This window comes from Nerophis lumbriciformis, linkage group LG37, assembly GCF_033978685.3.
Source record: "Nerophis lumbriciformis linkage group LG37, RoL_Nlum_v2.1, whole genome shotgun sequence".
In the NCBI taxonomy this organism is placed as follows: domain Eukaryota; kingdom Metazoa; phylum Chordata; class Actinopteri; order Syngnathiformes; family Syngnathidae; genus Nerophis; species Nerophis lumbriciformis.
Window position 1 is genome coordinate 24761472 of NC_084584.2, and position 12422 is coordinate 24773893.

A 12422-nucleotide genomic window follows, 5' to 3' on the forward strand; every position below is an offset into this window, starting at 1 on the left:
GATGTCAGCACAAAACAAAAATATTTTTGCCACTTTTAATCCCGCAGAGAAAGACAAAAGTCTTGCACATTTGGATTGAAACTCCAGGTCCATACTATAACAGGGAAAATAAAGAAAACAACTTGTATTTGGAGAAAATATCTATAGTGTTATCGGTCTCCCTTCCCTGCCTATCGGTGACTGAGGTACAGCCCTGAAGACGCTACTGCAACTATCTGTCTGTCAATATATATATATATATATATATATATATATATATATATATATATATATATATACGCGAAAACCCAGAAGTCGGCGCCTCTTGTTACGCGGTGCTAAGATGAGTGATTTCAAAACACACTGTGATGGAACTTTAGATAAAACTGAGGTAATTTGTTGGCATTGCACCCACAAACCTTCTCATCACTGGTGCCCAACAAGTTTAAAATACTTTTGTAGTAACTTAAAGCCCTACTGAAATTATTTTTTTTTATTTAAACGGGGATAGCAGATCCATTCTATGTGTCATACTTGATCATTTTGCGATATTGCCATATTTTTGCTGAAAGGATTTAGTAGAGAACATCGACGATAAAGTTCGCAACTTTTGGTCGCTGATAAAAAAAAGCCTTGCCTGTACCGGAAGTAGCGCGACGTCACAAGTTGAAAGTCTCCTCACATTTTCCTATTGTTTACACCAGCAGCGAGAGCGATTGGGACCGAGAAAGCAACGATTACCCCATTAATTTGAGCCAGGATGAAAGATTCGTGGATGAGGAACGTGAGAGTGAAGGACTAGAGTGCAGTGCAGGACGCATCTTTTTTCGCTCTGACCGTAACTTAGGTACAAGAGCTCATTGGATTCCACACTCTCTCCTTTTTCTATTGTGGATCACGGATTTGTATTTTGAACCACCTCGGATACTATATCCTCTTGAAAATGAGAGTCGAGAACGCGAAATGGACATTCACAGTGACTTTTATCTCCACGACAATACATCGGTGAAGAACTTTAGCTACGGAGCTAACGTGATAGCATCGTGCTTAAATGCAGATAGAAACAAAAGAAATAAACCCCTGACTGGAAGGATAGACAGAAAATCAACAATATTACCAAACCCTGGACCTGTAATTACACGGTTAATGATGTACAGCCTGACAAACCCTAGCAATGCTGTTGCTAACGACGCCATTGAAGCTAACTTAGCTACGGGACCTCGACAGAGCTATGCTAAAAACATTAGCTCTCCACCTACGCCAGCTCTCATCGATGCGGTCGGCGGCCCGGAGACGGAGGAAGTCAAGGCGAGGACAGCAAAGCTGTAGTCACGGTAGCGCGTCTGCTATCCAACTCAAAGTCCTCCTGGTTGTGTTGCTGCAGTCAGACGCTAATACACCGATCCCACCTACAGTTTTCTTCTTTGCTGTCTTCATTGTTCATTGAACAAATTGCAAAAGATTCACCAACACAGATGTCCAGAATATTGTGGAATTTTGCGATGTAAACAGAGCTGTTTGTATTGGGATACAATGGTGTCCGAATACTTCCGTTCAACCCTTGACGTCACGCGCAAACGTCATCATACCTAGACGTTTTCAACCGGAAGTTTCCCGGGAAATTTAAAATTGCACTTTATAAGTTAACCCGGCCGTATTGGCATGTGTTGCAATGTTAAGATTTCATCATTGATATATAAACTATCAGACTGCGTGGTCGGTAGTAGTGGGTTTCAGTAGGCCTTTAAAGCAAAGCACATACAGCAGGTCCAATAAATCAGTGCCCATGGCAACTACGGTAACTAAAGAATCGATTTCATTCAAACCTCTCCACCACCATCGGCAAGACCAAAGCGCTGTCAAAAGACCTCACGGACAAGATTGTAGACCTGCACAAGACTGGAATGTACACCAAGAACATCAGCGGTGTTAAAAAAAAGAGACCGCTGTTGGAGGAAATGATTGTCGTGTTTGAAAGAACCACAGCAGAGTACGAGGGGGGACTTTCTTGGACAAAATAGGAGACTGACTACTGGACGCTTTTGAAAGCCTCGAGTTAATTTTAACACAGCAGCTTTTTTCCCTCCTTATTGTAAATTTCGAAATGAGGGCGCGTGACGTGATGTCATTATAAAGTAAAGAAAGGAATTACGAATAGAAAATAATTCGCAAAAACATCCAAACTAGATGTGCTGTGGCTGCTTTTTGTTTTATGGCAGGGCACGCAACGCTGTAGTTGCATTACCGCCACCTACTGTATTGGAGTGTGAACCACACTTCCCCCCCTTCTCTTTCCCTCACTGACATACCTTCCCATACTAAATTCTATTGCATAAACCTGTCTCTTGTAGAAACTTCCCTAAACATTTTTGATTGCTGCTGAGTACCCATTTTGAGAGTAAACTCCTTCTGTCCATGTCTTCTGACTTCCTCTTTTAGTTTTCTTCTTACTGTACTGCATTTACCACAGTGAATGATTGCATGTTTATACCTCACTGCAGCTTTTCACATAGTCCTGTTGGGTGTTTTTCTATAAGACTTATTCAGTCTGGTGTGTCCGAATCGAATATGTGATATGAGTCCCTCATATTTTGGGTTCCCCCTTACAGTTTTTCCCACTCCTACTGTGTTCTGTAGTGCATGCAAGTGTCTTCTGTTGTACTCATGTCCCAGTATACTTGGCACCCTTTCAAAAAGATTTCCTTTAATTAAGGTACCTCTCTGAGCTGCTCTAGCGTTAATGTCTGCATTGCCAGCTGATCTGCCAATTCATTCAGTCCAAGGCTGGACTCTCGGCGAGGGGGTCCAGACTGAGGCCAGGAAAAAAAGCCTCAATAGCCATATCACACATAAACAAGTTAGAAAGAATTCACAAGAGGGAGTGGGGGCTACGAAGGCCGGCTGCTGCTATCTAAGCGTTGCCCATATATTTATACATACCGTATTTTTTGGAGTATAAGTCGCACCTGCCGAAAATCAATAATAAAGGAGGAAAAAAACATATATATATAAGTCACACTGGAGCCCGGCCAAACTATGAAAAAAACTGCGACTTATAGTCCGAAAAATACGGTACATGCCATATATAAATACTTTTCCCAGCTGAGTGTAATAGTAATGAATAGAAACACAGTGATGGATCTGCATGCTCTTTACAAGAAGATGACATAACTGCATTTCACTTTCCACTGCACAGTTCTTTAAGACTTAAAAAATAACAGGTGTTGATAAAAGACTTATCTGAGATGTTACAGTACATTATGGTTAGGATTATGGTTTATTTTGTGCTAATTACAATGCATTTTTCACATCTTTATTTCCACAAATAACTTATAGTACCAATATGAGTATCGATAAATACCGATATCCATAAGGGTATTGTACATAGATTTAGTACAGTAATCTATTTATTTATTTATATATATTTATTTATTTTATATATATATTTATATATTATTTATATATATTTATTTATTTATATATGCACCTTATTGCTTTTTTATCCTGCACTACCATGAGCTTATGTAACGAAATTTCGTTCTTATCTGTGCTGTAAAGTTCAAATTTGAATGACAATAAAAAGGAAGTCTAAGTCTACAGATCAAATCTTAACGAAGTACATCCCTATAGCTCACCCTTATAAAATGCATCCACAGGCCTCGAATTTTTACTTTTTAAGGTCAAGGCAAGTGTCCCCTAAAGGAGGGCTCATTTTTTAGGGCACCAAGACAAGTTAGAAGGGCACCAAGGCAAACATTATTTTCTTTCGAGGCAGGGGCTCCAAAGCATGCATGCGTGAATGTGTGTGTGTGTGTGTGTGTGTGTGTGTGTGTGTGTGTGTGTGTGTGTGTGTGTGTGTGTGTGTGTGTGTGTGTGTGTGTGTGTGTGTGTATATACAAACCACGTTTCCATATGAGTTGGTAAATTGTGTTAGATGTAAATATAAACGGAATACAATGATTTGCAAATCCTTTTCAACCCATATTCAGTTAAATGCACTACAAAGACAAGATATTTGATGTTCAAACTCATAAACTTTATTTTTTTTTTGCAAATAATAATTAACTTAGAATTTCATGGCTGCAACACGTGCCAAAGTAGTTGGGAAAGGGCATGTTCACCACTGTGTTACATGGCCTTTCCTTTTAACAACCCTCAGTAAACGTTTGGGAACTGAGGAGACACATTTTTTAAGCTTCTCAGGTGGAATTCTTTCCCATTCTTGCTTGATGTACAGCTTAAGTTGTTCAACAGTCCGGGGGTCTCCGTTGTGGTATTTTAGGCTTCATAATGCGCCACACATTTTCAATGGGAGACAGGTCTGGACTACAGGCAGGCCAGTCTAGTACCCACACTCTTTTACTATGAAGCCACGTTGATGTAACACGTGGCTTGGCATTGTCTTGCTGAAATAAGCAGGGGCGTCCATGGTAACGTTGCTTGGATGGCAACATATGTTGCTCCAAAACCTGTATGTACCTTTCAGCATTAATGGCGCCTTCACAGATGTGTAAGTTACCCATGTCTTGGGCACTAATACACCCCCATACCATCACAGATGGTATGGCGTTTCGGGGTGTTGTTGATAAACGGTTTTTGCCTTGCATAGGAGAGTTTTAACTTGCACTTACAGATGTAGCGACCAACTGTAGTTACTGACAGTGGATTTCTGAAGTGTTCCTGAGCCCATGTGGTGATATCCTTTACACACTAATGTCGCTTGTTGATGCAGTACAGCCTGAGGGATCGAAGGTCACGGGCTTAGCTGCTTACGTGCAGTGATTTCTCCAGATTCTCTGAACCCTTTTATGATATTACGGACCGTAGATGGTGAAATCCCTAAATTCCTTGCAATAGCTGGTTGAGAATTGTTTTTCCTAAACTGTTCAACAATTTTCTCACGCATTTGTTGACAAAGTGGTGACCCTCGCCCCATCCTTGTTTGTGAATGACTGAGCATTTCATGGAATCTACTTTTATACTCAATCATGGCACCCACCTGTTCCCAATTAGCCTGTTCACCTGTGGGATGTTCCAAATAAGTGTTTGATGAGCATTCCTCAACTTTATCAGTATTTATTGCCACCTTTCCCAACTTCTTTGTCACGTGTTGCTGCCATCAAATTCTAAAGTTAATGATTGTTTGCAAAAAAAAAAAATGTTTATCAGTTTGAACATCAAATATGTTGTCTTTGTAGCATATTCAACTGAATATGGGTTGAAAATGATTTGCAAATCATTGTATTCCGTTTATATTTACATCTAACACAATTTCCCAACTCATATGGAAACGGGGTTTGTATATACGTAACTGCACTTTTTGTCCATATAAATCAAAATATTGTTCATGTATAAGATCGAGGGCTGCCAATTGTGGCCAAAGTAATAATTAAGATTATTGTTATCAATATTGAAATCATGATTACTGATTGTTAGGTAAAGCAGTGTTGGGGTTTGAACGTAATACCATCATGTCATGTGTAATGTCTAATAAAAAGGCTTTGGATAAACGTTATCCATACATCTAAAGACAATTTTTTGTTTTGTAATTCTTTAATAATATCAACTTTATCTAATTTTTACATTTTGATAGAGGGAGGTATTTAAAAAAAATATATTTTATTTTTTTTAAGTTATGTATATTTATATGTACAGTCACGATCAAAAGTTTACATACACTTGTAAAGAACATAATGTCATGGCTGTCTTGAGTTTCCAATCATTTCTACAACTCTTATTTTTTTTGTGATAGAGTGATTGGAGCACATACTTGTTGGTCACAAAAAACATTCATGAAGTTTGGTTCTTTTATGAATTTATTATGGGTCTACTGAAAATGTGAGCAAATCTGCTGGGTCAAAAGTATACATACAGCAATGTTAATATTTGCTTACATGTCCCTTGGCAAGTTTCACTGCAATAAGGCGCTTTTGGTAGCCATCCACAAGCTTCTGCTTGAATTTTGGACCACTCCTCTCGACAAAATTGGTGCAGCTCAGCTAAATTTGTTGGTTTTCTGACATTTCTTCAGCATTGTCCACACGTTTAAGTCAGGACTTTGGGAAGGCCATTCTAAAACCTTAATTCTAGCCTGATTTAGCCATTCCTTTACCACTTTTGACGTGTGTTTGGGGTCATTGTCCTGTTGGAACACCCAACTGCACCCAAGACCCAACCTCTGGGCTGATGATTTTAGGTTGTCCTGAAGAATTTGGAGGTAATCCTCCTTTTTCATTGTCCCATTTACTCTCTGTAAAGCACCAGTTCCATTGGCAGCAAAACTGTCACGCTTGGTAAAAAGGATAGGACTCAGATGCAGAGTAGGGAACTTTGACAGGCTTTTATTTTGACAGCTTCCTTTCACCTCCAAAGTCAAGGAATTAATATATCTATTTAACCAAAAAACTAATCGGCGAAAAAAGGTTCCAAAAAAATAGGAACAACCAAAAATCACTCCGAACGGAGGAAAACACAAAAACAAAGACAAACTATAATTGGCGCCGTATATGCTATAAAATGTATTAACAAAAAACGCTCCAACAGGAGGAAGAAACAACAGCTATGAAAAATTCTACACTATCTAATCTAATAAAGTATAACAAAAATTGTCACTCAAAAATTTGAGGAAATAAATGAAAAATAACTGATAACTCACCACTTCGGCTGAATAAACTAAATAACAAAAAAATCACTCTGCTGAGGAGGAAGAAAGGAAAACTCAAAATAGCAAGAAGGGATTCAGGATCAAGGAACATAAGCAAAAGACGAGGCAAGGCATGGACATGGGCATGGACGCTAGAGAGCACGAATAAAACGAGACAATCTGGCACAGAACAAAGGGAGGAGTGGGCTTATAAGACACATGAGGGTAATAGGGAACAGGTGGAAACAATCAGGGAACCGGGATGACGTCAGACTGATGACACAAAAGGAAGGGCAAGTGACCTGAAACGAGAGGAGAGTTACTTTTCAAACTAAAACATGCAAATCACAAGACAGAAAAAACCAAGACAAGACATCCCTCACCGCGGTGTGACAAAAACAGGCCCAGAGCATAATAGTACCACCACCATGCTTGACGGTAGGTTTGGTGTTCCTGGGATTAAAGGCCTCACCTTTTCTCCTCCAAACATATTGCTGGGTATTGTGGCCAAACAGCTCAATTTTTGTTTCATCTGACCTCAGAACTTTCCTCCAGAAGGTCTTTTCTTTGTCCATGTGACGTCAGATGAACCAAAAATTGAGCTGTGTGGCCACAATGCCCAGCAATATGTTTGGAGGAGAAAGGGTGAGGCCTTTAATCCCAGGAACACCACACCTACGGTCAAGCATGGTGGTGGTAGCATTATGCTCTGGGCCTGTTCTGCTGCCAATGGAACTGGTGCTTTACAGAGAGTAAATGGGACAATGAAAAAGGAGGGTTGCCTCCAAATTCTTCAGGACAACCTAAAATCATCAGCTCAGAGGTTGGGTCTTGGGTGCAGTTGGGTGTTCCAACAGGACAATGACCCCAAACACACGTCAAAAGTGGTAAAGGAATGGCTAAATCAGGCTAGAATTAAGGTTTTAGAATTGCCTTCCCAAAGTCCTGACTTAAACGTGTGGACAATGCTGAAGAAACAAGTCCATGTCAGAAAACCAACACATTTAGCTGAACTGCACCAATGATGTCAAGAGGAGTGGTCCAAAATTCAAGCAGAAGCTTGTGGATGGCTACCAAAAGCGCCTTATTGCAGTGAAACTTGCCAAGGGACATGTAAGCAAATATTAACATTGCTGTATGTATACTTTTGACCCAGCACATTTGCTCACATTTTCAGTAGACTCATAATAAATTAATAAAAGAACCAAACTTCATGCATGTTTTTTGTGACCAACAAGTATGTGCTCCAATCACTCTATCACAAAAAAATAAGAGTTGTAGAAATGATTGGAAACTCAAGACAGCCATGACATTATGTTCTTTACAAGTGTATGTACACTTTTGATCGCGACTGTACATGTAGATGTTGTATCGGGACGGATCCATTAAGAGTTTGAGCAGAAACATGTCGTATAGGAATTAACTATACATAATAAAACTTTAAAAAAATGCTTTCACATGAATGGTTTTTAAAGTAATACCTTTGTGACATGAAAAAAACACAAGTAATGTAAAAAAAAAACATGGTGTTTACTTTTTGATGAATAAAACACAAAGCAGTTTGGCTCATGAAGATGAAGTCTAATAAACAAGCAAAAAAAATAGGAGTGACACCTCTCACATCGATTACACAATCTTGACAGTCAGCTTTCAATTCGATGAGATGACAAAACATTTGAGCTAGTATTGATACTAGACCAAGGGTCGGCAACCCAAAATGTTGAAAGAGCCATATTGGACCAAAAATACAAAAACAAATCTGTCTGGAGCCGCAAAAAATTAAAAGCCATATTACATACAGATAGTGTGTCATGAGAAATAAATTGAATTAATATGACTTAAAGGAAACTAAATTACCTCAAATATAGCTACAAATGAGGCATAATGATGCAATATGCACATATAGCTAGCCTAAATAGCATGTTAGCATCGATTAGCTTGCAGTCATGCAGTGACCAAATATGTCTGATTAGCAGAGGTGGGACCAAGTCATTGCTTTGCAAGTCACAAGTAAGTCTCAAGTCTTTACCCTCAAGTCTCGAGTCAAGTCCCGAGTCAAGACAGGGCAAGTCCGAGTCAAGTCCAAAGTCAAGACTGGAAAGTCTCAATTCAAGTCCCAAGTCCTGCATTTTGAGTTTCGAGTCCTTTCAAGTCATTTAACCACAGACTAATATATTTACACAGATTGTGTATGCTTTTAAAACGCTGTATTTATTTATTAAAACAAGTGCATTTGAAATTGCAGGGAAAAAGATAGTGCTGACATTGCACTTCAAAATAGCACTATTAATCAGTCATTTTAAACATGTAACTCATTCCTTTACAGAATAAACACATTTGAAAAAAAACAAGTGCAACTGTACTTATTTGCACAAAAGTGTTAACATTGTATTTCCATGGCATATTGCATTGTAACTAGTTCCACAGCAGTTTCTATCCTGTTCTTACCTTATCTCATTGATCTCATCTCATACTGTATGTGTGTTTATGTGTGCGTACACATGAAACACATAACAAATATATGAACATAACAATGAACAGAGTTGTACTTTTTAGATGTCAGGACCCTATGCAATATGTACACATATTCTTAATATAGTATACATTTTAACTGACCTTTATTTTACTATGTTTGTCTTTTTGTAGGTGGCTAAAATACGCGGTGCTGCTGACTGCCGTCTAACGTTACGTTACTGTGTGTGATACATTGACTAACGTAATGTTACTGTGTGTGATACATTGACTAACGTAATGTTACTGTGTGTGATACATTGACTAACGTAATGTTACTGTGTGTGATACATTGACTAACGTAACGTTATGTATAGGTACCTCATGAAACCCTGCTTAAAAAAAATCACTTGACAAAAAGTATGAATAAGGTAGCAAACTGCAGTGGACGCAACAGATTGCCGTGTTTGCAATGACGTTATAACCATAGACATCTTATAAGTAGACGCAGCATTGGTTGCTGTGACGTGAGCAATTTGGCCGCCATCTTGAAGTGCTGATGAGGAGCCGGCGAGCAGCCTAAACTGACAGTTGAAAGGTAGAAAACAAAGATGGTGTTCAGCGTTTTCCTGCTCAAATGAGCGGACTGTTGAAAATAGGAATCGGGGGATTACTTTTCACAAGTAAGATTTAACATTAACGTACTATTGGTTGTATTTTATGAAAATAATATTACCACAGAGTTGAGAAGGATCAAAGATCTTCAATATTTGTATGTGAAAATCACAAATAAATCTTCTGGGGGAGGATGACGCCCCTACAGGGGTTTGGTTTACAAACTTTCAGCCCCACCTAAAACAAAATTCACCAGCCACTACTGATTATGATGCATTCTCATTTTAGGCAAAGTATAAGACAATACTTTCTTAACAGTATAATTGTAACCAGGAATAAGTCTTCAAGTAACAATATTCAAATACTAACATTGTTGGGTTAAACAGAATTTGGTTTTATTCTGAATCCAGTGAAACAGATTGGTGGTTTTAGCTGATATGAAGACTTTCAGGTGTTTATATATGTTTAAGTATTTGGCAGACGCTTTTATCCAAAGCGACTTACATGAAATAATACATATAAAACAATCACTGCAAACATTATCATTTAAGGGAAGAATGTAATAGAAAATATCAATACAAAGTGTCAAGACAGAATAAACTCTCTGCTGCTGCAGCAACAGAGATACAGTCTATAGGTCCCTAAGATATATAGATATCTAATGTATTCATACATTGTTTATGTAGGATACACGCATATGTATATATAACCTAATCATATTGTTTCTTCAACTTAAAAATAGCTTACCGTTTTTTTCTCCCTTCTCTGGGATTATATTCGCAGTTTTGATCTTGGACGTCTGGTCACTTAAGCGTATAAGAATATTATATTACTGTTAAGCAAACTATGAATAATAAAACACGCCAAAACATGTGTCTGTTATCATAGCTACACGTATGACAAAAAGGGGGTGAAAATCAGTGGTATGCAGTGAGGTAAAATGAATTAAATGCGCTGACAGTTCATCGCTCCTGCCAAATTAATTGCACTGAGTGGAGTGGATCACCACTCCAAGATGGCGGCCACGCGCCTCGTCTGCGCCAGTAGGCAGTAGCGCTCTATGCTGCGTCTACTTATAAGATGTCTATGGTTATAACGTTAGCAGTGAGTTTGCAGCCTCACTGATTTAACTACACAGCAAATAAAAGTCACGTTACTTAGCCAATAAACGTTATCTTACATTCAAAACGTACCCTTCTTTGTGCAACTTCAAATGTCGAACGAAGTTGGAAGTTGTTGCGTCTCCGTCTGTAATATTCGAACTGCGTGATTTGCATACGGCAATTCGTTTTTTGTTGACCAAGTCGTAGTTTTTATACCCGAACGAAACCAACTTTAACATAATTGTTTATCACTGGCACGTTGTTGGACAACTCTTGTTCATTGGTTGTCCTGCAATTTGATTGGATGAATGCTGTGTGATGAAAACAACGTAAATCTAATTTGATTGGCTGTTGTACTGACAGCACACCAGCTGACAGGAATAACACGCTGATAGACAGACGAAGAAAATGAAAAATACGGAGCGCTTCCAAATAACCTTTTAAGCTTTGGATTTTGGGGAAAGTGGCAAGTCATGTCAAGTCATGTCAAGTCAAAAGGCTCAAGTCCAAGTGAAGTCACAAGTCATTGATGTTAAAGTCTAAGTCGAGTTGCAAGTCTTTTTACATTTTGTCAAGTCGAGTCTAAAGTCATCAAATTCATGACTCGAGTCTGACTCGAGTCCAAGTCATGTGACTCGAGTCCACACCTCTGCTGATTAGCACTCCACACAAGTCAATAACATCAACAAAACTCACCTTTCATGCACAACGTTAAAAGTTTGGTGGACAAAATAAGACAGAAAAAGAAGTGGCATAAAACACGTCCTAGAAAGTCGGAGAAAGTTATACATGTAAACAAACTACGTGAGTTCAAGGACCGCCAAAATGAGTAGGACAAAACGGCGCTTGCCAAATACTCGAATCAGTGAAGCATGTTTAATATAAACAGTGTGCTTTGTAACAATTAGGGAGGTTTGTGTCATGTTTGTCCTCCTACAGAAATTATATTAAAACAAAAAATAGATTTTTTTCCCCCTCATCTTGTTCCATTTTTCATACATTTTTTAAAAAGCTCCAGAGAGCCACTAGGACGGCGCTAAATTAGAGCCGCGGGTTGCCGACCCCTGTACTAGACTGATACTGTTTGCAGTTAAATAAAGGAGGACTGAACATCCCAGTAAACAAACTAAATACTTTCTAAACAAGTTGTGACAACGTTCACGACGCAACACCTGCTGCATGTTTCCTCACCTCAATAACTCTAAGTCACAGCAGCTGATCGACGCTGATTTGAGAAAGAAAAAGCAACATAAAATAGTTTTCCTCCTTCGAATGCAGCTGAGATAGGTATACTGCTTGAAGAAGGACAAAATGAATTGGTCTATTTTAATACAACATCGTTGATCCTTGGTGGAGGTCTGCGCTTGACTTTCAGCTGCTGATTGGCAACATTTATCGACTTTTTAGTTGTATCGGCTCAAAAAAAAACCCAACTTGAGATCTTTGGGTTTTGCGGCTGAGGGGAAATGTTGTTGGTCATGTACTGGAAAGATGTAAATGTATTTACGGTGGTGACACACTGTGACACACTGTGTGTGTGTGTGTGTGTGGATGTGTTCTCCGCTAACACACATGACACAAAAGGGGAAGTGTCTGTGTGTGTGTATGTGTGTGTGTGCACGTGTGTGTGC